Source organism: Lissotriton helveticus, chromosome 6, assembly GCF_964261635.1.
Source record: "Lissotriton helveticus chromosome 6, aLisHel1.1, whole genome shotgun sequence".
Taxonomy (NCBI): domain Eukaryota; kingdom Metazoa; phylum Chordata; class Amphibia; order Caudata; family Salamandridae; genus Lissotriton; species Lissotriton helveticus.
Window position 1 is genome coordinate 2,062,643,534 of NC_136067.1, and position 26,451 is coordinate 2,062,669,984.

The 26,451-nt window shown below is 44.0% G+C and overlaps 1 long non-coding RNA gene across 1 annotated transcript in view; it reads right to left on the reverse strand.

The window, feature by feature from the left end:
- Nucleotides 1-350: 350 nt before the first annotated feature.
- LOC144764002 (uncharacterized) overlaps nucleotides 351-26,451 on the reverse strand; it is a 47,217-nt gene continuing 21,116 nt past the window's right edge. Inside the window, exon 2 of the long non-coding RNA XR_013596293.1 lies at nucleotides 351-1,534. This is a non-coding gene — a long non-coding RNA (uncharacterized LOC144764002). The remainder of the gene's footprint in view (nucleotides 1,535-26,451) is intronic.

A 26,451-nucleotide genomic window follows, 5' to 3' on the forward strand; every position in this document is an offset into this window, starting at 1 on the left:
TGTTGGCAAACACTTTTGGATATGCTTAATCCATCTTTCCCAAAGAACAGTTTTCCAGTCGCCACTGAGTAGCTGATAATGCTTCAGATTATTAGAGCATTTGTGTTGATTATGAGGGTGGAGGTTTGGGCACTTTAGAACTTTGCATTTGAGGGTTTCTCTTTACAAAGCATCCTAGGCAATGCAGCATAAGTGTTGCACACAAAACAATTCTTGGCTACAAAGGAACAAAGTTGGTTATAATTATGGATTACCGTGTGTATGAAAAAATTTTTTTTACTTAACAAACGACTTTTAAGTGTAATGATCTAAATGGATTAAAGTGCAATTTGTTAATGAACTCAAGAAAATAAAAACTGTAATATTTTATTAACTTCACTTTGTATGCATAACATCATTAATCGTTTATTTCAAAGGGGGACAAACTTCATAAGGTATAGCATGTGTATTAAGTAATACAGTTATAGGAATGGACACAATATACTAGACTAGCTTACCCGTTGCGCGTTGCTACGATCTCTGAAGAAAGGAATTTCAGGTAAACTTGTTATGATAACATTAAATGTACATTGTGTCATTTTTATTGAAACATATTAATTTTAATATGGAAAACATTTCAAAGTGTCTTTTAATTCTATTTATTTATTCGAGTGCTTGTGGATACACGATATTTTTTGGTTTTCCATCTGGTACGTACACGAATAAATCAGAAGGATTTCTGACGCGTGAGCTGGCCACATACAGTTGTCCATGTGAGAAGCACGGATTCTCCACATGTAATCCACACACTTGCAGCGATTATCCTTGTGCTTTGTTGATGGTCATTGCAAAAGCAAGTCGCACCGGAAACTGTTAACGTTTGAATTCAAATAGCATATCTGTTGGGTTCATTTGAATACGTGGAAACAGTACATCTTCCCCCTTGAATTTCCTATTCAAAATTGTAACTTCGATGACATTGTTCATCATCTTTTTCACCGAAAGTCTTGTACTGTTGCAAAGTCGTGGTTGCAAATTCAGTATTCGAAAGATTATGAGGGCCCTGGGGGCCGATCTTTTAAAAAAAATTATGCCAGAAACCTTTGCGGGAGTGTACTCAACAACTTCCCAAAGTTTCATGGCAATCAGATGAATGGTGTAGTAATGCATAAAGGACAAACAGACAGACAGACATACATTCGTTTTTATATATATAGATGAAGGATTTGCAAAAAAAACCACCCGTAAAAGAATAACAAGTAAATGTTTGCATAAACTCAATCAATTATCCTTGAGGGTTTATCATATATATTTGATACAGTGGGCCAATCAATTATCTTTGGAAACTTCAGAGTTTTAAGCTATTATTCAGTGCAAGCAGTGACTAAAGTAGAGTCGGCTCTAATAACTCAAGAAGACATTGCTATAAACTAAGAATGTTGACTCTCTTGTAGAAAGTGGTGAAGGCATTGGATGCAGGGACTGCAAACACTGTGGGGGCCCAGAATAGGTGGTGAGCTTCATTTGAGGCTGGATTCACACCGCTGTGGGGGATCTGGAATTAAACAATAACAAAGTGAGTGAGACACAATTCACTAAATGTGTGCTTACAACACATGCTGAGTATACCAATGTAAAGCTCTACATACACAGAAGCTGGTTTTAGGTCAGCATCATCAGAATAATCTGCAGACTTCTTAAAAAGGGACACAATCCTTGTATAGCGATAGACTTTGAAAACAGCATTCAATAATTGACTATTCGTGTATGTTTACTTAAAGTTTGTTACGAACCATTTAAATTCTTAACATAAGAAAAATAAAAAAACAATGTACATTGAGGCTCTGATCTATAGATTGGGGGATGGTTACTCCACCATAAAAATTGAGGGTATCCCATTGAAAGTGGCATAGGATATAATCAAGGTACCCAGTTTTCCTTTTTCCTTATTTTTACAGATAAATGCAGACAGAAACCTGCATGTTTCCTGTCTCAATTATTTTTAAAGTGAAAAAATACAGACAATTAGACTTCTTTTGAGTGACTCTCCATGCTGTGATTCATGAATTTCAGACCAACAGCTATACAGATTCACAGCATAGGGAGTTAAAAAAGGAATGAGATTTCCTAAAATTATTGAAACTATCTAATCTACATATGTTTGTGCTATTATGCTAATATTGTCATGTGAGTATTTTGTTTTATTATATTTGGCTGTATAATGTGCCAAAACCTGTCAGGCATCAAAGTGTGAGTGCGAATTTGATAAATGCATGCGAAAATATATGAGGTATGACTTAATGTGTTCACAAAACAGAAAATAAATATGGATAAATGCCAATAAGATGGTTAAAAAAAATTGGATAAATACAGATGGAAATGGTAAACAAATAAACCCCATAAAATGTGTTGCCTTAGATATAATGCACTGGTACTAAGTAGGAAAGGATATCCATCACGTTTGTGAGGGGGTAGCTTATCCGCCAACCTCAAAATCATGCAATATGTAATTTTCTTAAATATATTAAAAAAAACAAGGGGAGACAAGGGGGAAACTTGACAGAAAGGCCCGTCCTCCAACTGATCACATTCCAAAAAACAAAAGGAGGCCATTCTGTTCTAATGTGAACTAACTCTCCACAGGATGATAAGAAAAAACCTTTTGGTTTCCTTATATAACCCTCACCCACCAGGGTTGCCCCTTGGTGGCATGCTTCATCATCAGGTTCTTCCATTTCCACTGAGGAATGGGTGGGTGCTGCGACCAAGAGGTACCCAAGGCACTGAATAGTATAATATGATGACAGAAGTGAATAGAAGTGAGAGGGGTCCTGTGTAAGTGGTTAAAAATACATACCTATTAGGTAGGTAAATCCTTTAATCTATCCTCTAGACGGTATGATTAAAAAATGTGGAGAAAGTGGGAAGTCTAGGTGGAAATGTACCTCCCTTCCTACGGGTCTCTATGGGTCAAGCCAATTCCCCAAGACATTTCATAAGGACCAAGGAACTAGCTACTTGATTCCTCCCCTAGGGTATTGCTCATATATCATTCCAACACACAAAAGACATGCCAAATACTAAATATGGATCAATAGCACCTGCTTTGTTGCTTAATACCTACTTGGTATTACTTCTTAATGCAGCTAAATGGCCAATAGTTTGCCTCATGGGTCTTACAGTGGTATGGTACACTTGTAGTCACACTAACACCAAAGCAGCACCTCAAGTATTAAACCTAGGTGAATCTCCCTCAGCCCTGAAGTTGCTGAGGGAGCTAATTACTTGTCTCACCTGTTTCACATTTTCCTTGACTCCATTTAAGCTCTGCCAGATACGTCATCATGTAATTCTTCTCTGATAAAGAAGACTAAACTCAGACAAATTTTAAGTTTTACTCCTAAAATCATTATGTTTAAAAAAACAGCTCAGTATTTTCTGGGAGTCTTACTAAAATAAAATATGTAGAGTTGTGGTTTGTGAATTCTGTTAAAGATATGATTACATTCAATGTCACTCAATCATTGAACAAATTAGGATAATTTAGGGCATCATGTGGAAAAAGCTTTTCGAAATGTACAGGAGACACAATGCAATTTGGTAACTTGTACTGAATCATAATCTCATTTTGTGATTAGGTATTTGGAAGTAATAATAATAATAATAATACACATTTGTAAACCGCGAACACTCACCCGTAAGGGTCTCTAGGCGCTGGGGGCCATTGGGAAGATTAAGCACGCTATTGTCCAGAGTATTTGGTGCTGGGCTAATCTGCCGCCGGCACCGGGGATCGAACCGTGATCCCCAGATTCCACCGTCAGTCGCCCTGGCCACGGTGCCACACCACTAGTGTGTTTACAGTGTCTCTTTCAAATACCGAATGGCAGTGGTATGTTTTAATGTTTAGTGACCAAACTATGGTAAAATAACTTTCAATTTTTAATGACTACTGAAACATAGAATGTTCAACAAAATATATTTTAAGAAGAGACAGAGGTCTTACGTACCTTTGCCTACTCTTAAATGGAACTTGTGTTTTTGAAATACATTCTATTTTCCTTTTAAGGAATACTTGAAGCATAAAAAAAGATTTACTGAAAAGCAATCACAGACATGGTGGCCTGCTGACCCCAGCACTTCCCAATACATGGGATGTTTATTGATTCCTAATGGGTAGCAAACTGCAATCCAGCTTATTAACATTCATGTGGTAGGTTGATTTTAGCCCACTAGGAATTTTGTAGGAATCACAATTTGGAAATAGCAATTCATAATTTTTGTACATCTGGCCCCTAATTTCTAGTTTCAACCCTTTTTTGGTGAGGCCATCTAGATTCCATAAAGATGATGATGATTTCTTTATCCTAACACTCTTGCCATGAAACCCCTAAACCCTCCAATTTTTATTAAGAAATAAAAGTATCTCCTTGTGCATTTCTAATAGAATAATAAAAAAAATCACTGTTTTAATTTCCAGAGTAAAACGATCTAAAGACTATGGAGGGGTTAATTGTCCTGATTTAAAATTATATAATCAAGGTTTTAATTACAAAAAATCATCTTCGTGGTTTTTATAATCTGATAACTCGCTTCTCCCATTATAGATTGACATGTGCAAAGCCTTCTTGCCTCCATTATCCTCTGATTAATTTTTGCAATTGACCAGAAACCATCTAAGTGTTCATTAACTATATTTAAATGTATCACTAGTTTGCTTGGAACCATGCTTTTTCCCACAAAATAACAGTAGGCCTGTTTTTCTTAACTCGCCTAATGCTATAATAACTAATTAAAATCAAGCAAACATCTATATACTGGCCTACTTTGAGACTCAGGGGTCTTAAAATTGTTCATCAACTTATGTCAGACTACTGAAATAAAAGGAAAAGATACCCCAAGCACCATCAAACATCTTGAACTTTTTTTTAAGGTGCTTCCAAAAAACTGTATACTTTAAACTCATTTTAAGCTAAATTCTAGTTTACAAAATACTCTATTGAAAATGCCTCCTCATTTCCTCCTAAGTCCTGGGTATGCATTATGGGGAATAAAACAAGACATGAAAATTGCTAGCTTATTATAAAAACATTCAGAAAGATTGAACACAATCTAAAAGTATCCAAATCCCTTATAATAATTTCATTGTAATGATTTGGCAAGATCTCAACCATTTGGAGATTAATATAACTCTTTACACTTCAGAATATCTCCTCTCCTGCAGATCAATGACATTTCAGATCATTTCAATTCCCTCAAAAACAAATTTAACACTGATTTTGATTTCAATCCATAGAAAGAAATATTTTCTTAGATGAGATTCCCTGAACTGTTTGTTTAATAAGCAAAGGAAATGCTTCTGAACCAGAAGGTATTACCATTGCATTTTATACATTTGTCCAACTTATATTACCAACATTCTTATATGTTTTCTTATTTCTCAAATTCTAAAATGTCCCAAGGTACTTTTCAAGATGCCTCATTTATTTAATCTCTAAAGATGAGTGTGATCCTTAATTCTGCTACAATTATTGTTCCATATCCATTTTTACCACAGATTATAAAATATTTGCCAAGCTAATTGCCCTCCATTTGGAACTTCTTTCAGCAAAATAAATTAGTCATGAACAGTCTACACAAATAATGTCATTGGGTGCATCATCTCATTTGGTCTGTTGAGCTGTCATGTTTCCACTTGATGCGATATACCTATAGGGCAATGGGTCAGCCTACTTCAAGGTATGCTTTGGGAGGCTTGCATTAAGAGTGCGGAGATATTTCTATATGGCAAAGCATTAGAAGTAGATTGCGTTTGGCTAAGGCTTGCTGTATGAGGAGAGGCTCTTTGTTGCTGGTCAAAACAATTTAGGTGTGTCCATACTTGGTGTGTCCTTTGAACAGCTGCATGTTTTTGAGATGAGATAATTGTTGTAGCAGAGAAGAAGAGTGTCACATGACGACATGTGTAGGAAATTACTCTATTTAAAAAATGGTGTTGTTGTGTAGGATGTGAGTCCAAGTAGTAAGTGCATACAGTTCTTTTTACTGGGAACCAAGAACTAAATCCATTGTAGGACTTGATCCTCTCCGGGTAGTGAAGCAGAGCAGTCCAAGGCATAATCAGAGAAGTGATGTGGTCTAGTAACCCTGATAAATCATTATCTAGTCAGTGTTTTTTTTATTTACTAAGAAGTACAATTGAATAGCAATTGAATAGATTGACATACCTTTGGTGACACCCTCGTAATACTTTACAACCCTAGTGAGCCATGAATTATATAATCACAATACCTCCTACCTAAATTAAACACAATATCATAAAATAAGGGGATCAGTATCAATAAGGCAGGCCCATTGGTTGTGTCATGGTTTCGTTATCAACAGGACAGGCCTATTTGTTTTGTCACAGTGTTGCCACACTAGTAACAGCAAAACACATTATACTTCTTGACAGTAATCTAAAGGGAAATGTACCAACATTCAATACTTTCTATGGTAACATAAAATGTTGCATATCAGTCATCAATATTGTGGACACAGCATCATACAAAAAATGTGTAATGAGTCTTTATTTTTACTAAATTACTACTGTAGCTCCAGGACCACCCAATAGAGCTACGCACACTCCAGAGCCTATAAGCAAAAGCCCGAATTATAGGAGAGCTTTATGTGACAGCAAAGCCTCTCCGAAGAGTCGAAATATGACTTCCTAGAAGAGTTATGTTGACTTTTGTAGTGGTCACTTCTGGGGAGCTAGCCCACTCTATCCAGCCCAGTACAACACATTTCTAAATGTTGTTAGATCACCACAAGTAAGCAAGATTTCCATGGAAACTGTCCTTGAAAAGACTTATAGGGCACTGATGGCCCCTTGTAGGGTGGGTGTGTTAAATGAGTTGCTTACATGCCATTTGTCTTTTAACCTTGTGACACCAGCGCTTTACTTTTTCAGGGGAATATCTTAGATATTCCCCTGATGAAGGCAGGATTGCCGAAATGCATTGGGAATGAATTAAGGCATTAACGTTTGTTCTATGGATTATTGATACCTACATCATAACTGTATCAGAGAGTCAAGAAGCATTGATATTCTCTTGGATTTATATAATGAAAATTGAAATTTATTAAAACAACCTGAATTAGCGTTGAAGAATATACTTTTGTTTGAATCTAGCTGTTTTCCAACAGCACCTTGAAATCTGTGCCCGGAAAGACATCTACACTACAATGTAGGTGCTACCTCCAAGTATCTGATTACACTCCCGAGCGGGGAATGATTTTCTGGAGCACGATATAATCACAAGTGTGAGATTTACCTTGATGGCTGTGCACGGTCCCACTTTCATACTAATGTAATGTACAACATGGCCAGGCCACAAGAGGGGGGAAATGAGCCAGAATCTTTCCCAGGGCACAGCATGACTTTCCTTGTTGAGGCATGATGGACAACAGTTGGCATGGAGTTGTGTGAGGAATATCAGGCTATGTGCCCCATGGAAAACCAATGGATGGCAGGGATCATGGCCACGTTTTATTCTCTACCCCACTTGCCCCACTCTCTTGCTTCTGGAGTCACCAGCTTGGATATTTATAGGCTGTGACTGACAATCTTTATCAGCAGCTCTGCAAAGGAATCTGAATATGATCTGGACACCTCCAAATGTACAACATCCTAATAGGTCCTGCTCTGACTTTGCATAATTGAAGCCCCTTCCAAACTCCATCCATGACTCCAAACACTCTCCAACCTCATGTCACCAGCTCCCTTTCAACACTTACCAATAGACATACAGTTCAACCTGCAGTGTGTGATGGCTAATGTAAAGCAAGGAAAGTGCCAAGAAGCCACAGCAGGAGCAGCAGAGTGCTCAGCACCTACAAGAAGCATAAGAAGACCGACCTGAACAAATGCATACCGCCACATCAGACCAGAGTCACTCCTTGTACGGCTAAGTTTGATCCCTCCCAAGACCTTCCTTAAAACACCATACTCTAATCCTGCCCAGACTAAGCCTAACCCATCACACTCATGTCTCACTCTAATGCTTCCGAAGGCTCACTATTGTCTCACTTCAATTCTGCCCAAAGCTTACAATCCCTTCATGCCAACTCCACCCAAAGCTCACTGTTGTCTCACGATCATTCAACCCAAAGCTCACCGTTGTCTCGCTATAATTACACCCAAGGCTCATTGTTGTCTCACTATCATTCCACCCAAAGCTCACTGTTGTCTCACTATCATTCCACCCAAAGCTCACTGTTGTCTCACTGTGATTCCACCCAAAGCTCACTGTTGTCTCACTATCATTTCACCCAAAGCTCACTATTGTCTCACTGTGAGTCCACCCAAAGCTCACTGTTGTCTCAATGTGATTCCACCCAAAGCTCACTGTTGTCTCAATGTGATTCCACCCAAAGCTCACTGTTGACTCACTATCATTCCACCTAAAGCTCGCTGTTGTCTCACTATCATTCCACCCAAAGCTCGCTGTTGTCTCACTATCATTCCACGCAAAGATCGCTGTTGTCTCACTATCATTGCACCCAAAGCTCGCTGTTGTCTCACTATCATTCCACTCAAAGCTCACTGTTGTCTCACTATCATTCCACCCAAAACTCACTGTTGTCTCACTTTCATTCCACCGAAAGCTCACTGTTGTCTCACTATCATTCCACCCAAAGCTCACTGTTGTCTCACTATCATTCCACCCAAATCTCACTGTTGTTTCACTATCATTCCACCCAAAGCTCGCTGTTGTCTCACTATCATTCCACCCAAAGCTCACTGTTGTCTCACTATCATTCCACCCAAAGCTCGCTGTTGTCTCACTATCATTCCACGCAAAGCTCGCTGTTGTCTCACTATCATGGCACCCAAAGCTCGCTGTTGTCTCACTATAATTCCATCCAAAGCTCACTGTTGTCTCACTATCATTCCACCCAAAACTCACTGTTGTCTCAATGTGATTCCACCCAAAGCTCACTGTTGTCTCAATGTGAGTCCACCCAAAGCTCACTGTTGACTCACTATCATTTCACCCAAACCTCACTGTTGTCTCACTATCATTCCACCCACAGCTCACTATTGTCTCACTTCAATTCTGCCCAAAGCTTACAATCCCTTCATGCCAACTCCACCCAAAGCTCACTGTTGTCTCACGATCATTCAACCCAAAGCTCACCGTTGTCTCGCTATAATTACACCCAAGGCTCATTGTTGTCTCACTATCATTCCACCCAAAGCTCACTGTTGTCTCACTATCATTCCACCCAAAGCTCACTGTTGTCTCACTGTGATTCCACCCAAAGCTCACTGTTGTCTCACTATCATTTCACCCAAAGCTCACTATTGTCTCACTGTGAGTCCACCCAAAGCTCACTGTTGTCTCAATGTGATTCCACCCAAAGCTCACTGTTGTCTCAATGTGATTCCACCCAAAGCTCACTGTTGACTCACTATCATTCCACCTAAAGCTCGCTGTTGTCTCACTATCATTCCACCCAAAGCTCGCTGTTGTCTCACTATCATTCCACGCAAAGATCGCTGTTGTCTCACTATCATTGCACCCAAAGCTCGCTGTTGTCTCACTATCATTCCACTCAAAGCTCACTGTTGTCTCACTATCATTCCACCCAAAACTCACTGTTGTCTCACTTTCATTCCACCGAAAGCTCACTGTTGTCTCACTATCATTCCACCCAAAGCTCACTGTTGTCTCACTATCATTCCACCCAAATCTCACTGTTGTTTCACTATCATTCCACCCAAAGCTCGCTGTTGTCTCACTATCATTCCACCCAAAGCTCACTGTTGTCTCACTATCATTCCACCCAAAGCTCGCTGTTGTCTCACTATCATTCCACGCAAAGCTCGCTGTTGTCTCACTATCATGGCACCCAAAGCTCGCTGTTGTCTCACTATAATTCCATCCAAAGCTCACTGTTGTCTCACTATCATTCCACCCAAAACTCACTGTTGTCTCAATGTGATTCCACCCAAAGCTCACTGTTGTCTCAATGTGAGTCCACCCAAAGCTCACTGTTGACTCACTATCATTCCACCCAAAGCTCACTGTTGTCTCACTATCATTCCACCCAAAGCTCACTGTTGTCTCACTATCATTTCACCCAAACCTCACTGTTGTCTCACTATCATTCCACCCACAGCTCACTGTTGTCTCACTGTGATTCCACCCAAAGCTCATTGTTGTCTCACTATCATTTCACCCAAAGCTCACTATTGTCTCACTGTGAGTCCACCCAAAGCTCACTGTTGTCTCAATGTGATTCCACCCAAAGCTCACTGTTGTCTCACTATCATTTCACCCAAAGCTCACTGTTGTCTCACTGTGATTCCACCCAAAGCTCACTGTTGACTCACTATCATTCCACCCAAAGCTCACTTTTGTCTCACTATCATTCCACCCAAAGCTCGCAGTTGTCTCACTATCATTCCACCCAAAGCTCACTGTTGTCTCAATGTGATTCCACCCAAAGCTCACTGTTGTCTCACTATCATTCCACCTAAAGCTCACTGTTGTCTCACTATCATTCCACCCAAAGCTCGCTGTTGTCTCACTATCATTCCATGCAAAGATCGCTGTTGTCTCACTATCATTGCACCCAAAGCTCGCTGTTGTCTCACTATCATTCCACCCAAAGCTCGCTGTTGTCTCACTATCATTCCACGCAAAGCTCGCTGTTGTCTCACTATAATTCCACCCAAAGCTCACTGTTGTCTCACTATCATTCCACCCAAAGCTTGCTGCTGTCTCACTATCATTCTACCCAAAGCTCACTGTCGTCTCACTATCATTTCACCCAAAGCTCACTGTTGTCTCACTGTGATTCCACCCAAAGCTCATTGTTGTCTCACTATCATTTCACCCAAAGCTCACTATTGTCTCACTGTGAGTCCAGCCAAAGCTCACTGTTGTTTCAATGTGATTCCACCCAAAGCTCACTGTTGTCTCACTATCATTTCACCCAAAGCTCACTGTTGTCTCACTGTGATTCCACCCAAAGCTCACTGTTGACTCACTATCATTCCACCCAAAGCTCACTTTTGTCTCACTATCATTCCACCCAAAGCTCACTGTTGTCTCAATGTGATTCCACCCAAAGCTCACTGTTGTCTCACTATCTTTCCACCTAAAGCTCACTGTTGTCTCACTATCATTCCACCCAAAGCTCGCTGTTGTCTCACTATCATTCCACGCAAAGATTGCTGTTGTCTCACTATCATTGCACCCAAAGCTCGCTGTTGTCTCACTATCATTCCACCCAAAGCTCACTGTTGTCTCACTATCATTCCACCCAAAACTCACTGTTGTCTCACTTTCATTCCACCGAAAGCTCACTGTTGTCTCACTATCATTCCACCAAAGCTCACTGTTGTCTCACTATCATTCCACCCAAAGCTCACTGTTGTCTCACTATCATTCCACCCAAAGCTCGCTGTTGTCTCACTATCATTCCACCCAAAGCTCACTGTTGTCTCACTATCATTCCACCCAAAGCTCGCTGTTGTCTCACTATCATTCCACGCAAAGCTCGCTGTTGTCTCACTATCATGGCACCCAAAGCTCGCTGTTGTCTCACTATAATTCAACCCAAAGCTCACTGTTGTCTCACTATCATTCCACCCAAAGCTCGCTGTTGTCTCACTATCATTCCACCCAAAGCTCACTGTCGTCTCACTATCATTTCACCCAAAGCTCGCTGTTGTCTCACTATCATTCCACCCAATGCTCACTGTTGTCTCACTATCATCCCACCCAAAGCTCGCTGTTGTCTCACTATCATTGCACCCAAAGCTCGCTGTTGTCTCACTATCATTCCACCCAAAGCTCGCTGTTGTCTCACTATCATTCCACCCAAAGCTCACTGTTGTCTCACTATCATTCCACACAAAGCTCGCTGTTGTCTCACTGTGATTCCACCCAATGCTCGCTGTTGTCTCACTATCATTCCACCCAAAGGTCACTGTTGTCTCACTGTGATTCCACCCAAAGCTCACTGTTGTCTCACTATCATTCCACCCAAAACTCACTGTTGTCTCACTGTGATTCCACCCAAAGCTCGCTGTTGTCTCACTATCATTCCACCCAAAGCTCACTGTTGTCTCACTGTGATTCCATCCAAAGCTCACTGTTGTCTCACTATCATTCCACCCAAAACTCACTGTTGTCTTAATGTGATTCCACCCAAAGCTCACTGTTGTCTCAATGTGAGTCCACCCAAAGCTCACTGTTGACTCACAATCATTCCACCCAAAGCTCACTGTTGTCTCACTATCATTCCACCCAAAGCTCACTGTTGTCTCACTATCATTTCACCCAAAGCTCACTGCTGTCTCACTATCATTACACCCAAAGCTCACTGTTGTCTCACTGTGATTCCACCCAAAGCTCATTGTTGTCTCACTATCATTTCACCCAAAGCTCATTATTGTCTCACTGTGAGTCCAGCCAAAGCTCACTGTTGTTTCAATGTGATTCCACCCAAAGCTCACTGTTTTCTCACTATCATTTCACCCAAAGCTCACTGTTGTCTCACTGTGATTCCACCCAAAGCTCACTGTTGACTCACTATCATTCCACCCAAAGCTCACTTTTGTCTCACTATCATTCCACCCAAAGCTCGCAGTTGTCTCACTATCATTCCACCCAAAGCTCACTGTTGTCTCAATGTCATTCCACCCAAAGCTCACTGTTGTCTCACTATCATTCCACCTAAAGCTCACTGTTGTCTCACTATCATTCCACCCAAAGCTCGCAGTTGTCTCACTATCATTCCACGCAAAGATCGCTGATGTATCACTATCATTGCACCCAAAGATCGCTGTTGTCTCACTATCATTCCACCCAAAGCTCACTGTTGTCTCACTATCATTCCACCCAAAATTCACTGTTGTCTCACTTTCATTCCACCGAAAGCTCACTGTTGTCTCACTATCATTCCACCCAAAGCTCACTGTTGTCTCACTATCATTCCACGCAAAGCTCGCTGTTGTCTCACTATCATTCCACCCAAAGCTCACTTTTGTCTCACTATCATTCCACCCAAAGCTCGCAGTTGTCTCAATATCATTCCACCCAAAGCTCACTGTTGTCTCAATGTGATTCCACTCAAAGCTCACTGTTGACTCACTATCATTCCACCTAAAGCTCGCTGTTGTCTCACTATCATTCCACCCAAAGCTCGCTGTTGTCTCACTATCATTCCACGCAAAGATCGCTGTTGTCTCACTATCATTGCACCCAAAGCTCGCTGTTGTCTCACTATCATTCCACCCAAAGCTCACTGTTGTCTCACTATCATTCCACCCAAAACTCACTGTTGTCTCACTTTCATTCCACCGAAAGCTCACTGTTGTCTCACTATCATTCCACCCAAAGCTCACTGTTGTCTCACTATCATTCCACCCAAATCTCACTGTTGTCTCACTATCATTCCACCCAAAGCTCGCTGTTGTCTCACTATCATTCCACCCAAAGCTCACTGTTGTCTCACTATCATTCCACCCAAAGCTCGCTGTTGTCTCACTATCATTCCACGCAAAGCTCGCTGTTGTCTCACTATCATGGCACCCAAAGCTCGCTGTTGTCTCACTATAATTCCATCCAAAGCTCACTGTTGTCTCACTATCATTCCACCCAAAACTCACTGTTGTCTCAATGTGATTCCACCCAAAAGTCACTGTTGTCTCAATGTGAGTCCATCCAAAGCTCACTGTTGACTCACTATCATTCCACCCAAAGCTCACTGTTGTCTCACTATCATTCCACCCAAAGCTCACTGTTGTCTCACTATCATTTCACCCAAACCTCACTGTTGTCTCACTATCATTCCACCCACAGCTCACTGTTGTCTCACTGTGATTCCACCCAAAGCTCATTGTTGTCTCACTATCATTTCACCCAAAGCTCACTATTGTCTCACTGTGAGTCCACCCAAAGCTCACTGTTGTCTCAATGTGATTCCACCCAAAGCTCACTGTTGTCTCACTATCATTTCACCCAAAGCTCACTGTTGTCTCACTGTGATTCCACCCAAAGCTCACTGTTGACTCACTATCATTCCACCCAAAGCTCACTTTTGTCTCACTATCATTCCACCCAAAGCTCGCAGTTGTCTCACTATCATTCCACCCAAAGCTCACTGTTGTCTCAATGTGATTCCACCCAAAGCTCACTGTTGTCTCACTATCATTCCACCTAAAGCTCACTGTTGTCTCACTATCATTCCACCCAAAGCTCGCTGTTGTCTCACTATCATTCCACGCAAAGATCGCTGTTGTCTCACTATCATTGCACCCAAAGCTCGCTGTTGTCTCACTATCATTCCACCCAAAGCTCGCTGTTGTCTCACTATCATTCCACGCAAAGCTCGCTGTTGTCTCACTATAATTCCACCCAAAGCTCACTGTTGTCTCACTATCATTCCACCCAAAGCTTGCTGCTGTCTCACTATCATTCTACCCAAAGCTCACTGTCGTCTCACTATCATTTCACCCAAAGCTCACTGTTGTCTCACTGTGATTCCACCCAAAGCTCATTGTTGTCTCACTATCATTTCACCCAAAGCTCACTATTGTCTCACTGTGAGTCCAGCCAAAGCTCACTGTTGTTTCAATGTGATTCCACCCAAAGCTCACTGTTGTCTCACTATCATTTCACCCAAAGCTCACTGTTGTCTCACTGTGATTCCACCCAAAGCTCACTGTTGACTCACTATCATTCCACCCAAAGCTCACTTTTGTCTCACTATCATTCCACCCAAAGCTCACTGTTGTCTCAATGTGATTCCACCCAAAGCTCACTGTTGTCTCACTATCTTTCCACCTAAAGCTCACTGTTGTCTCACTATCATTCCACCCAAAGCTCGCTGTTGTCTCACTATCATTCCACGCAAAGATTGCTGTTGTCTCACTATCATTGCACCCAAAGCTCGCTGTTGTCTCACTATCATTCCCCCCAAAGCTCACTGTTGTCTCACTATCATTCCACCCAAAACTCACTGTTGTCTCACTTTCATTCCACCGAAAGCTCACTGTTGTCTCACTATCATTCCACCAAAGCTCACTGTTGTCTCACTATCATTCCACCCAAAGCTCACTGTTGTCTCACTATCATTCCACCCAAAGCTCGCTGTTGTCTCACTATCATTCCACCCAAAGCTCACTGTTGTCTCACTATCATTCCACCCAAAGCTCGCTGTTGTCTCACTATCATTCCACGCAAAGCTCGCTGTTGTCTCACTATCATGGCACCCAAAGCTCGCTGTTGTCTCACTATAATTCAACCCAAAGCTCACTGTTGTCTCACTATCATTCCACCCAAAGCTCGCTGTTGTCTCACTATCATTCCACCCAAAGCTCACTGTCGTCTCACTATCATTTCACCCAAAGCTCGCTGTTGTCTCACTATCATTCCACCCAATGCTCACTGTTGTCTCACTATCATTCCACCCAAAGCTCGCTGTTGTCTCACTATCATTGCACCCAAAGCTCGCTGTTGTCTCACTATCATTCCACCCAAAGCTCGCTGTTGTCTCACTATCATTCCACCCAAAGCTCACTGTTGTCTCACTATCATTCCACACAAAGCTCGCTGTTGTCTCACTGTGATTCCACCCAATGCTCGCTGTTGTCTCACTATCATTCCACCCAAAGGTCACTGTTGTCTCACTGTGATTCCACCCAAAGCTCACTGTTGTCTCACTATCATTCCACCCAAAACTCACTGTTGTCTCACTGTGATTCCACCCAAAGCTCGCTGTTGTCTCACTATCATTCCACCCAAAGCTCACTGTTGTCTCACTGTGATTCCATCAAAGGCTCACTGTTGTCTCACTATCATTCCACCCAAAACTCACTGTTGTCTTAATGTGATTCCACCCAAAGCTCACTGTTGTCTCAATGTGAGTCCACCCAAAGCTCACTGTTGACTCACAATCATTCCACCCAAAGCTCACTGTTGTCTCACTATCATTCCACCCAAAGCTCACTGTTGTCTCACTATCATTTCACCCAAAGCTCACTGCTGTCTCACTATCATTACACCCAAAGCTCACTGTTGTCTCACTGTGATTCCACCCAAAGCTCATTGTTGTCTCACTATCATTTCACCCAAAGCTCATTATTGTCTCACTGTGAGTCCAGCCAAAGCTCACTGTTGTTTCAATGTGATTCCACCCAAAGCTCACTGTTTTCTCACTATCATTTCACCCAAAGCTCACTGTTGTCTCACTGTGATTCCACCCAAAGCTCACTGTTGACTCACTATCATTCCACCCAAAGCTCACTTTTGTCTCACTATCATTCCACCCAAAGCTCGCAGTTGTCTCACTATCATTCCACCCAAAGCTCACTGTTGTCTCAATGTCATTCCACCCAAAGCTCACTGTTGTCTCACTATCATTCCACCTAAAGCTCACTGTTGTCTCACTATCATTCCACCCAAAGCTCGCAGTTGTCTCACTATCATTCCACGCAAAGATCGCTGTTGTATCACTATCATTGCACCCAAAGATCGCTGTTGTCTCACTATCATTCCACCCAAAGCTCACTGTTGTCTCACTATCATTCCACCCAAAATTCACTGTTGTCTCACTTTCATTCCACCGAAAGCTCACTGTTAGCTCACTGTTGTCTCACTATCATTCCACCCAAAGCTCACCGTTGTCTCACTATCATTCCACGCAAAGCTCGCTGTTGTCTCACTATCATTCCACCCAAAGCTCACTTTTGTCTCACTATCATTCCACCCAAAGCTCGCAGTTGTCTCAATATCATTCCACCCAAAGCTCACTGTTGTCTCAATGTGATTCCACCCAAAGCTCACTGTTGACTCACTATCATTCCACCTAAAGCTCGCTGTTGTCTCACTATCATTCCACCCAAAGCTCGCTGTTGTCTCACTATCATTCCACGCAAAGATCGCTGTTGTCTCACTATCATTGCACCCAAAGCTCGCTGTTGTCTCACTATCATTCCACCCAAAGCTCACTGTTGTCTCACTATCATTCCACCCAAAACTCACTGTTGTCTCACTTTCATTCCACCGAAAGCTCACTGTTGTCTCACTATCATTCCACCCAAAGCTCACTGTTGTCTCACTATCATTCCACCCAAATCTCACTGTTGTCTCACTATCATTCCACCCAAAGCTCGCTGTTGTCTCACTATCATTCCACCCAAAGCTCACTGTTGTCTCACTATCATTCCACCCAAAGCTCGCTGTTGTCTCACTATCATTCCACGCAAAGCTCGCTGTTGTCTCTCTATCATGGCACCCAAAGCTCGCTGTTGTCTCACTATAATTCCATCCAAAGCTCACTGTTGTCTCACTATCATTCCACCCAAAACTCACTGTTGTCTCAATGTGATTCCACCCAAAGCTCACTGTTGTCTCAATGTGAGTCCACCCAAAGCTCACTGTTGACTCACTATCATTCCACCCAAAGCTTACTGTTGTCTCACTATCATTCCACCCAAAGCTCACTGTTGTCTCACTATCATTTCACCCAAACCTCACTGTTGTCTCACTATCATTCCACCCACAGCTCACTGTTGTCTCACTGTGATTCCACCCAAAGCTCATTGTTGTCTCACTATCATTTCACCCAAAGCTCACTATTGTCTCACTGTGAGTCCACCCAAAGCTCACTGTTGTCTCAATGTGATTCCACCCAAAGCTCACTGTTGTCTCACTATCATTTCACCCAAAGCTCACTGTTGTCTCACTGTGATTCCACCCAAAGCTCACTGTTGACTCACTATCATTCCACCCAAAGCTCACTTTTGTCTCACTATCATTCCACCCAAAGCTCGCAGTTGTCTCACTATCATTCCACCCAAAGCTCACTGTTGTCTCAATGTGATTCCACCCAAAGCTCACTGTTGTCTCACTATCATTCCACCTAAAGCTCACTGTTGTCTCACTATCATTCCACCCAAAGCTCGCTGTTGTCTCACTATCATTCCACGCAAAGATCGCTGTTGTCTCACTATCATTGCACCCAAAGCTCGCTGTTGTCTCACTATCATTCCACCCAAAGCTCGCTGTTGTCTCACTATCATTCCACGCAAAGCTCGCTGTTGTCTCACTATAATTCCACCCAAAGCTCACTGTTGTCTCACTATCATTCCACCCAAAGCTTGCTGCTGTCTCACTATCATTCTACCCAAAGCTCACTGTCGTCTCACTATCATTTCACCCAAAGCTCACTGTTGTCTCACTGTGATTCCACCCAAAGCTCATTGTTGTCTCACTATCATTTCACACAAAGCTCACTATTGTCTCACTGTGAGTCCAGCCAAAGCTCACTGTTGTTTCAATGTGATTCCACCCAAAGCTCACTGTTGTCTCACTATCATTTCACCCAAAGCTCACTGTTGTCTCACTGTGATTCCACCCAAAGCTCACTGTTGACTCACTATCATTCCACCCAAAGCTCACTTTTGTCTCACTATCATTCCACCCAAAGCTCACTGTTGTCTCAATGTGATTCCACCCAAAGCTCACTGTTGTCTCACTATCTTTCCACCTAAAGCTCACTGTTGTCTCACTATCATTCCACCCAAAGCTCGCTGTTGTCTCACTATCATTCCACGCAAAGATTGCTGTTGTCTCACTATCATTGCACCCAAAGCTCGCTGTTGTCTCACTATCATTCCACCCAAAGCTCACTGTTGTCTCACTATCATTCCACCCAAAACTCACTGTTGTCTCACTTTCATTCCACCGAAAGCTCACTGTTGTCTCACTATCATTCCACCAAAGCTCACTGTTGTCTCACTATCATTCCACCCAAAGCTCACTGTTGTCTCACTATCATTCCACCCAAAGCTCGCTGTTGTCTCACTATCATTCCACCCAAAGCTCACTGTTGTCTCACTATCATTCCACCCAGAGCTCGCTGTTGTCTCACTATCATTCCACGCAAAGCTCGCTGTTGTCTCACTATCATGGCACCCAAAGCTCGCTGTTGTCTCACTATAATTCAACCCAAAGCTCACTGTTGTCTCACTATCATTCCACCCAAAGCTCGCTGTTGTCTCACTATCATTCCACCCAAAGCTCACTGTCGTCTCACTATCATTTCACCCAAAGCTCGCTGTTGTCTCACTATCATTCCACCCAATGCTCACTGTTGTCTCACTATCATTCCACCCAAAGCTCGCTGTTGTCTCACTATCATTGCACCCAAAGCTCGCTGTTGTCTCACTATCATTCCACCCAAAGCTCGCTGTTGTCTCACTATCATTCCACCCAAAGCTCACTGTTGTCTCACTATCATTCCACACAAAGCTCGCTGTTGTCTCACTGTGATTCCACCCAATGCTCGCTGTTGTCTCACTATCATTCCACCCAAAGGTCACTGTTGTCTCACTGTGATTCCACCCAAAGCTCACTGTTGTCTCACTATCATTCCACCCAAAACTCACTGTTGTCTCACTGTGATTCCACCCAAAGCTCGCTGTTGTCTCACTATCATTCCACCCAAAGCTCACTGTTGTCTCACTGTGATTCCATCCAAAGCTCACTGTTGTCTCACTATCATTCCACCCAAAACTCACTGTTGTCTTAATGTGATTCCACCCAAAGCTCACTGTTGTCTCAATGTGAGTCCACCCAAAGCTCACTGTTGACTCACAATCATTCCACCCAAAGCTCACTGTTGTCTCACTATCATTCCACCCAAAGCTCACTGTTGTCTCACTATCATTTCACCCAAAGCTCACTGCTGTCTCACTATCATTACACCCAAAGCTCACTGTTGTCTCACTGTGATTCCACCCAAAGCTCATTGTTGTCTCACTATCATTTCACCCAAAGCTCATTATTGTCTCACTGTGAGTCCAGCCAAAGCTCACTGTTGTTTCAATGTGATTCCACCCAAAGCTCACTGTTTTCTCACTATCATTTCACCCAAAGCTCACTGTTGTCTCACTGTGATTCCACCCAAAGCTCACTGTTGACTCACTATCATTCCACCCAAAGCTCACTTTTGTCTCACTATCATTCCACCCAAAGCTCGCAGTTGTCTCACTATCATTCCACCCAAAGCTCACTGTTGTCTCAATGTCATTCCACCCAAAGCTCACTGTTGTCTCACTATCATTCCACCTAAAGCTCACTGTTGTCTCACTATCATTCCACCCAAAGCTCGCAGTTGTCTCACTATCATTCCACGCAAAGATCGCTGTTGTATCACTATCATTGCACCCAAAGATCGCTGTTGTCTCACTATCATTCCACCCAAAGCTCACTGTTGTCTCACTATCATTCCACCCAAAATTCACTGTTGTCTCACTTTCATTCCACCGAAAGCTCACTGTTGTCTCACTATCATTCCACCCAAAGCTCACTGTTGTCTCACTATCATTCCACCCAAAGCTCACTGTTGTCTCACTATCATTCCACCCAAAGCTCACTGTTGTCTCACTATCATTTCACCCAAAGCTCACTGTTGTCTCACTATCATTCCACCCAAAGCTCACTGTTGTCTCACTATAATTACACCCAAGGCTCATTGTTGTCTCACTATCATTCCATCCAAAGCTCACTGTTGTTTCACTATCATTCCACCCAAAGCTCACTGTTGTCTCAATGTGATTCCACCCAAAGCTCACTGTTGTCTCACTTAATTCCACCCAAAGCTCACTGTTGTCTCACTGTGATTCCACTCAAAGCTCGCTGTTGTCTCACTATCATTCCACCCAAAGCTCACTGTTGTCTCACTGTGATTCCACCCAAAGCTCACTGTTGTCTCACTATCATTACACCCAAAGCTCACTGTTGTCTCAATGTGATTCCACCCAAAGGTCACTGTTGTCTCACTTTCATTCCACCCAAAGCTCACTGTTGACTCACTATCATTCCACCCAAAGCTCACTGTTGTCTCACTGTGATTCCACCCAAAGCTCACTGTTGTCTCACTATCATTCCACCCAAAGCTCACTGTAGTCTCAATGTGATTCCACCCAAAGGTCACTGTTGTCTCACTTTCATTCCACCCAAAGCTCACTGTTGACTCACTATCATTCCACCCAAAGCTCACTGTTGTCTCACTATCATTACACCCAAAGCTCGCTATTGTCTCACTATCATTCCACCCAAAGCTCACTGTTGTCTCACTGTGATTCCATCCAAAGCTCGCTGTTGTCTCACTATCATTCCACCCAAAGCTCACTGTTGTCTCACTGTGATTCCACCCAAAGCTCGCTGTTGTCGCACTATGATTCCACCCAAAGCTCACTGTTGTCCTACTGTGATTCCACCCAAAGCTCACTGTTGACTCACTATCATCCCACCCAAAGCTCGCTATTGTCTCACTATCAATCCAACCAAAGCCACTGTTGTCTCAATGTGATTCCACCCAAAGCTCACTGTTGACTCACTATCATTCCACCCAAAGCTCACTGTTGTCCTACTGTGATTCCACCCAAAGCTCACTGTTGACTCACTATCATCCCACCCAAAGCTCGCTTTTGTCTCACTATCAATCCACCCAAAGCTCGCTGTTGACTCACTATCATTCCACCCAAAGCTCACTGTTGACTCACTTTCATTCCACTCAAAGCTCACTCTTGACACACTATCATTCCACCCAAAGCTCACTGTTGTCTCACTTTCATTCCACCCAAGGCTCACCATCGTCTCACTCCTATTCCACCCAAGGCTCACCATCGTCTCACTCCTATTCCACCCAAGGCTCACCATCGTCTCACTCCTATTCCACCCAAGGCTCACCATCATCTCACTCCTATTCCACCCAAGGCTCACCATTGTCTCACTCCTATTCCACCCAAGGCTCACCATCGTCTCACTCCTATTCCACCCAAAGCTCACCATCGTCTCACTCCTATTCCACCCAAGGCTCACCATCGTCTCACTCTGATTCCACCCAAGGCTCACCATCGTCTCACTCCATTTCCACCCAAGACTCACTATCATTCCACTTTCACTCCACCCAAAGCTCAACAATGTCTCACTCTGATTCAACCCACAGGGCACCTTCGTCTCACTCTGATTTCGCCCACGTCTCTTCCATTCCACTCCAACTCCATCTCAGCCTCACTGTGACAGATACCACATCATCCTCACCCCATAAGTTTGCAAAAGCCAAGTCAGCTCCCAGCTCCACGTCTCTGGCTCCCCACCCAGCTGTCCGTTTACACTACTCCTATCAAGCTTGTTCTACACAAATACAATCACGAAGGGATAAATGACTGGATGTTGGTGACGCACCTCAAAAGGACTTCCTACATTGGTTGCCACAGATTGTCTCGCAGCACTTCTCATATTTAGCACAGCTGGAGTCCTCCTCGCAGTGGTTATGTATTTTAAATGGGGAACACGGCCGAACAATCCGAACATGAAAAAAAGGTGGTGGAGGACAGGAACCAGCATGAACTGAAACCAAAGAAAAGAGGCAACAATTAAAATCTAGATGTTCACAGATTTGTGCAGCAGCTTCTTTCTCTTGCTTCTCCTGGGCTGTTTTCTCTCTGCCTTTCTTGCCCTACTTCTGCCTGTTAATTTCTTGTCTCTGCTCCCTCTCCTGAGTGCCTCTTTTTCTCGTTTACATCTGTCTCTCCTCATCTGCCCATCATCTCTTTGCACCTCTTTCTTCTGCTCTCTTCCTGCTGCAAGTCTTTCTTTTCAGTTCTCTACAAGCTCTAGCACTTCCATCCCTTTGTCTCCCTGTGTCTTTCTTCTGAATGCCTCTCCATCTATGTTCGCCCATCCATGTTTTCCTTTCCTCTCCTTCCAGTCCTATATTCTTTTCCTCTTTTTCAGTTCACTTCCTACATTTTTCGCTTTGTCTTGTGTTCACTGGCTTCCCTTTATTTTTTTGTTGCTCTGTCTTCTCATTGCTATTTTTTCATTTTCCCTTTCCCGCTTCTCTCTACTTCTCTTCCCCCACGCTCTGCTCTTGTTGCGGATCTCTGTGGTCTCCACTTCTCACTGTCAGTCTTATATTCATTGGTGGCAAATGTAAAGCAAGGAAAGTGCCAGGAAGCTACAGCAGGGGCAGCTAAGCGCTCACCAACTACAAGAAGCATAGGAAGACAGACTCTAACAAACGCAGACCACCACATCAGGCTGGAGTCACTACTACTATGGCTAAGCTTGATCCCAACCAAGGCCCAGTCTATCCAAAAAAAAAATCTTCTTATATTCATTGTTCTTTTTGTTTTCCGCTCTTGTCTCTAATTCCTGTTACTGTTATCGCTCGTCCCATCTTCTCCTTGACTTTTCTCTGTGTTCCTTCTTTTCTAGCTTTCTTCTCCAGTCTTCTTGTCTTTCTACCACTTTTCTACTCTGTCTTTAAAACACTTTTAGTCCATGCCACTCCTTCCCATGCCACTTTTCCTCTGTATTTCCTTACCCACTTTCAATTTGTTTTCCTTTCCTCTTTTGTCGGATTGTGAGTCAATTTTTAGGCTGCACCATTAGCAAACCCAAACCTAAATGATGGCTATTTGTTATTGTGCCAAATAGGGGCAGAGGAATGTTCTACACCTAGCTCAACCAACCAGCACCTGCATGCTGCTTGATGAGATTGAAGAAATAGAATAACAAAGATAACTGGTGCCTTCTGCATGCCACACCAGAGAACATCTACACCATCCAAGGCAATATGGGTGATATAGAAGCATTGCTGTCGGTGCCTGGAGTGGATGGCACTGATAGAAGTGGCGCTGTCAGTGCCTGGAGTGGATGGCACTGATAGAAGTGGCGCTGTCAGTGCCTGGAGTGGATGGCACTGATAGAAGTGGCGCTGTCAGTGCCTGGAGTGGATGGCATCAATAGAAGTGGCGCTGTCAGTGCCTGGAGTGGATGGCATTGATAGAAGTGACGCTGTCAGTGCCTGGAGTGGATGGCATTGATAGAAGTGGCGCTGTCAGTGCCTGGAGTGGATGGCATTGATAGAAGTGGCGCTGTCAGTGCCTGGAGTGGATGGCATCAATAGAAGTGGCGCTGTCAGTGCCTGGAGTGGATGGCATTGATAGAAGTGACGCTGTCAGTGCCTGGAGTGGATGGCATTGATAGAAGTGGCGCTGTCCGTGCCTGGAGTGGATGGCATTGATAGAAGTGGCGCTGTCAGTGCCTGGAGTGGATGGCATTGATAGAAGTGGCGCTGTCAGTGCCTGGAGTGGATGGCATTGATAGAAGTGGCGCTGTCAGTGCCTGGAGTGGATGGCATTGATAGAAGTGGCCCTGTCAGTGCCTGGAGTGGATGACCTCAGTAGAAGTGGCGCTGTCAGTGCCTGGAGTGGATGGCATTGATAGAAGTGGCGCTGTCAGTGCCTGGAGTGGATGGCATTGATAGAAGTGGCGCTGTCAGTGCCTGGAGTGGATGGCATTGATAGAAGTGGCCCTGTCAGTGCCTGGAGTGGATGGCATTGATAGAAGTGGCGTTGTCAGTGCCTGGAGTGGATGGCATTGATAGAAGTGGCGCTGTCAGTGCCTGGAGTGGATGACATTGATAAAAGTGGCGCTGTCAGTGCCTGGAGTGGATGGCATTGATAGAAGTGGCGTTGTCAGTGCCTGGAGTGGATGGCATTGATAGAAGTGGCGTTGTCAGTGCCTGGAGTGGATGGCATTGATAGAAGTGGTGCTGTCAGTGCCTGGAGTGGATGACATTGATAGAAGTGGCGCTGTCAGTGCCTGGAGTGGATGGCATTGATAGTAGTGGCGCTGCCAGTGCCTGGAGTGGATGGCCTCAGTAGAAGTGGCGCTGTCAGTGCCTGCACTGGATGGCATTGATGGAAGTGGCGTTGTCAGTGCCTGGCCTTGATGACATCCATAGAAGTGGCGCTGTCAGTGCCTGGAGTGGATGACATTGATAGAAGTGGCGCTGTCAGTGCCTGGAGTGGATGGCATTGATAAAAGTGGCGCTGTCAGTGCCTGAAGTGGATGGCATCAATAGAAGTGGCGCTGTCAGTGCCTGGAGTGGATGGCATTGATAGAAGTGACGCTGTCAGTGCCTGGAGTGGATGGCATTGATAGAAGTGGCGCTGTCAGTGCCTGGAGTGGATGGCATTGATAGAAGTGGCGCTGTCAGTGCCTGGAGTGGATGGCATTGATAGAAGTGGCGCTGTCAGTGCCTGGAGTGGATGGCATTGATAGAAGTGGCCCTGTCAGTGCCTGGAGTGGATGACCTCAGTAGAAGTGGCGCTGTCAGTGCCTGGAGTGGATGGCATTGATAGAAGTGGCGCTGTCAGTGCCTGGAGTGGATGGCATTGATAGAAGTGGCGCTGTCAGTGCCTGGAGTGGATGGCATTGATAGAAGTGGCCCTGTCAGTGCCTGGAGTGGATGGCATTGATAGAAGTGGCGCTGTCAGTGCCTGGAGTGGATGGCATTGATAGAAGTGGCGTTGTCAGTGCCTGGAGTGGATGGCATTGATAGAAGTGGCGCTGTCAGTGCCTGGAGTGGATGACATTGATAGAAGTGGCGCTGTCAGTGCCTGGAGTGGATGGCATTGATAGAAGTGGCGTTGTCAGTGCCTGGAGTGGATGGCATTGATAGAAGTGGCGTTGTCAGTGCCTGGAGTGGATGGCATTGATAGAAGTGGCGCTGTCAGTGCCTGGAGTGGATGACATTGATAGAAGTGGCGCTGTCAGTGCCTGGAGTGGATGGCATTGATAGTAGTGGCGCTGCCAGTGCCTGGAGTGGATGGCCTCAGTAGAAGTGGCACTGTCAGTGCCTGCACTGGATGGCATTGATGGAAGTGGCGTTGTCAGTGCCTGGCCTTGATGACATCCATAGAAGTGGCGCTGTCAGTGCCTGGAGTGGATGACATTGATAGAAGTGGCGCTGTCAGTGCCTGGAGTGGATGGCATTGATAGAAGTGGCGTTGTCAGTGCCTGGCCTTGATGACATCCATAGAAGTGGCGCAGTCAGTGCCTCGAGTGGATGACATTGATAGAAGTGGCGCTGTCAGTGCCTGGAGTGGATGGCCTCAGTAGAAGTGGCGCTGTCAGTGCCTGGAGTGGGTGGCATTGATAGAAGTGGCGCTGTCAGTGCCTGGAGTGGATGGCATTGATAGAAGTGGCGCTGGCAGTGCCTGGAGTGGATGGCATTGATAGAAGTGGCGCTGTCAGTGCCTGGAGTGGATGGCATTGATAGAAGTGGCGCTGTCAGTGCCTGGAGTGGATGGCATTGATAGAAGTGGCGCTGTCAGTGCCTGGCCTTGATGACATCCATAGAAGTGGCGCAGTCAGTGCCTGGAGTGGATGACATTGATAGAAGTGGCGCTGTCAGTGCCTGGAGTGGATGGCATTGATAGAAGTGGCGCTGTCAGTGCCTGGAGTGGATGGCATTGATAGAAGTGGCGCTGTCAGTGCCTGGAGTGGATGACATTGATAGAAGTGGCGCTGTCAGTGCCTGGAGTGGATGACATTGATAGAAGTGGCGCTGTCAGTGCCTGGAGTGGATGGCATTGATAGAAGT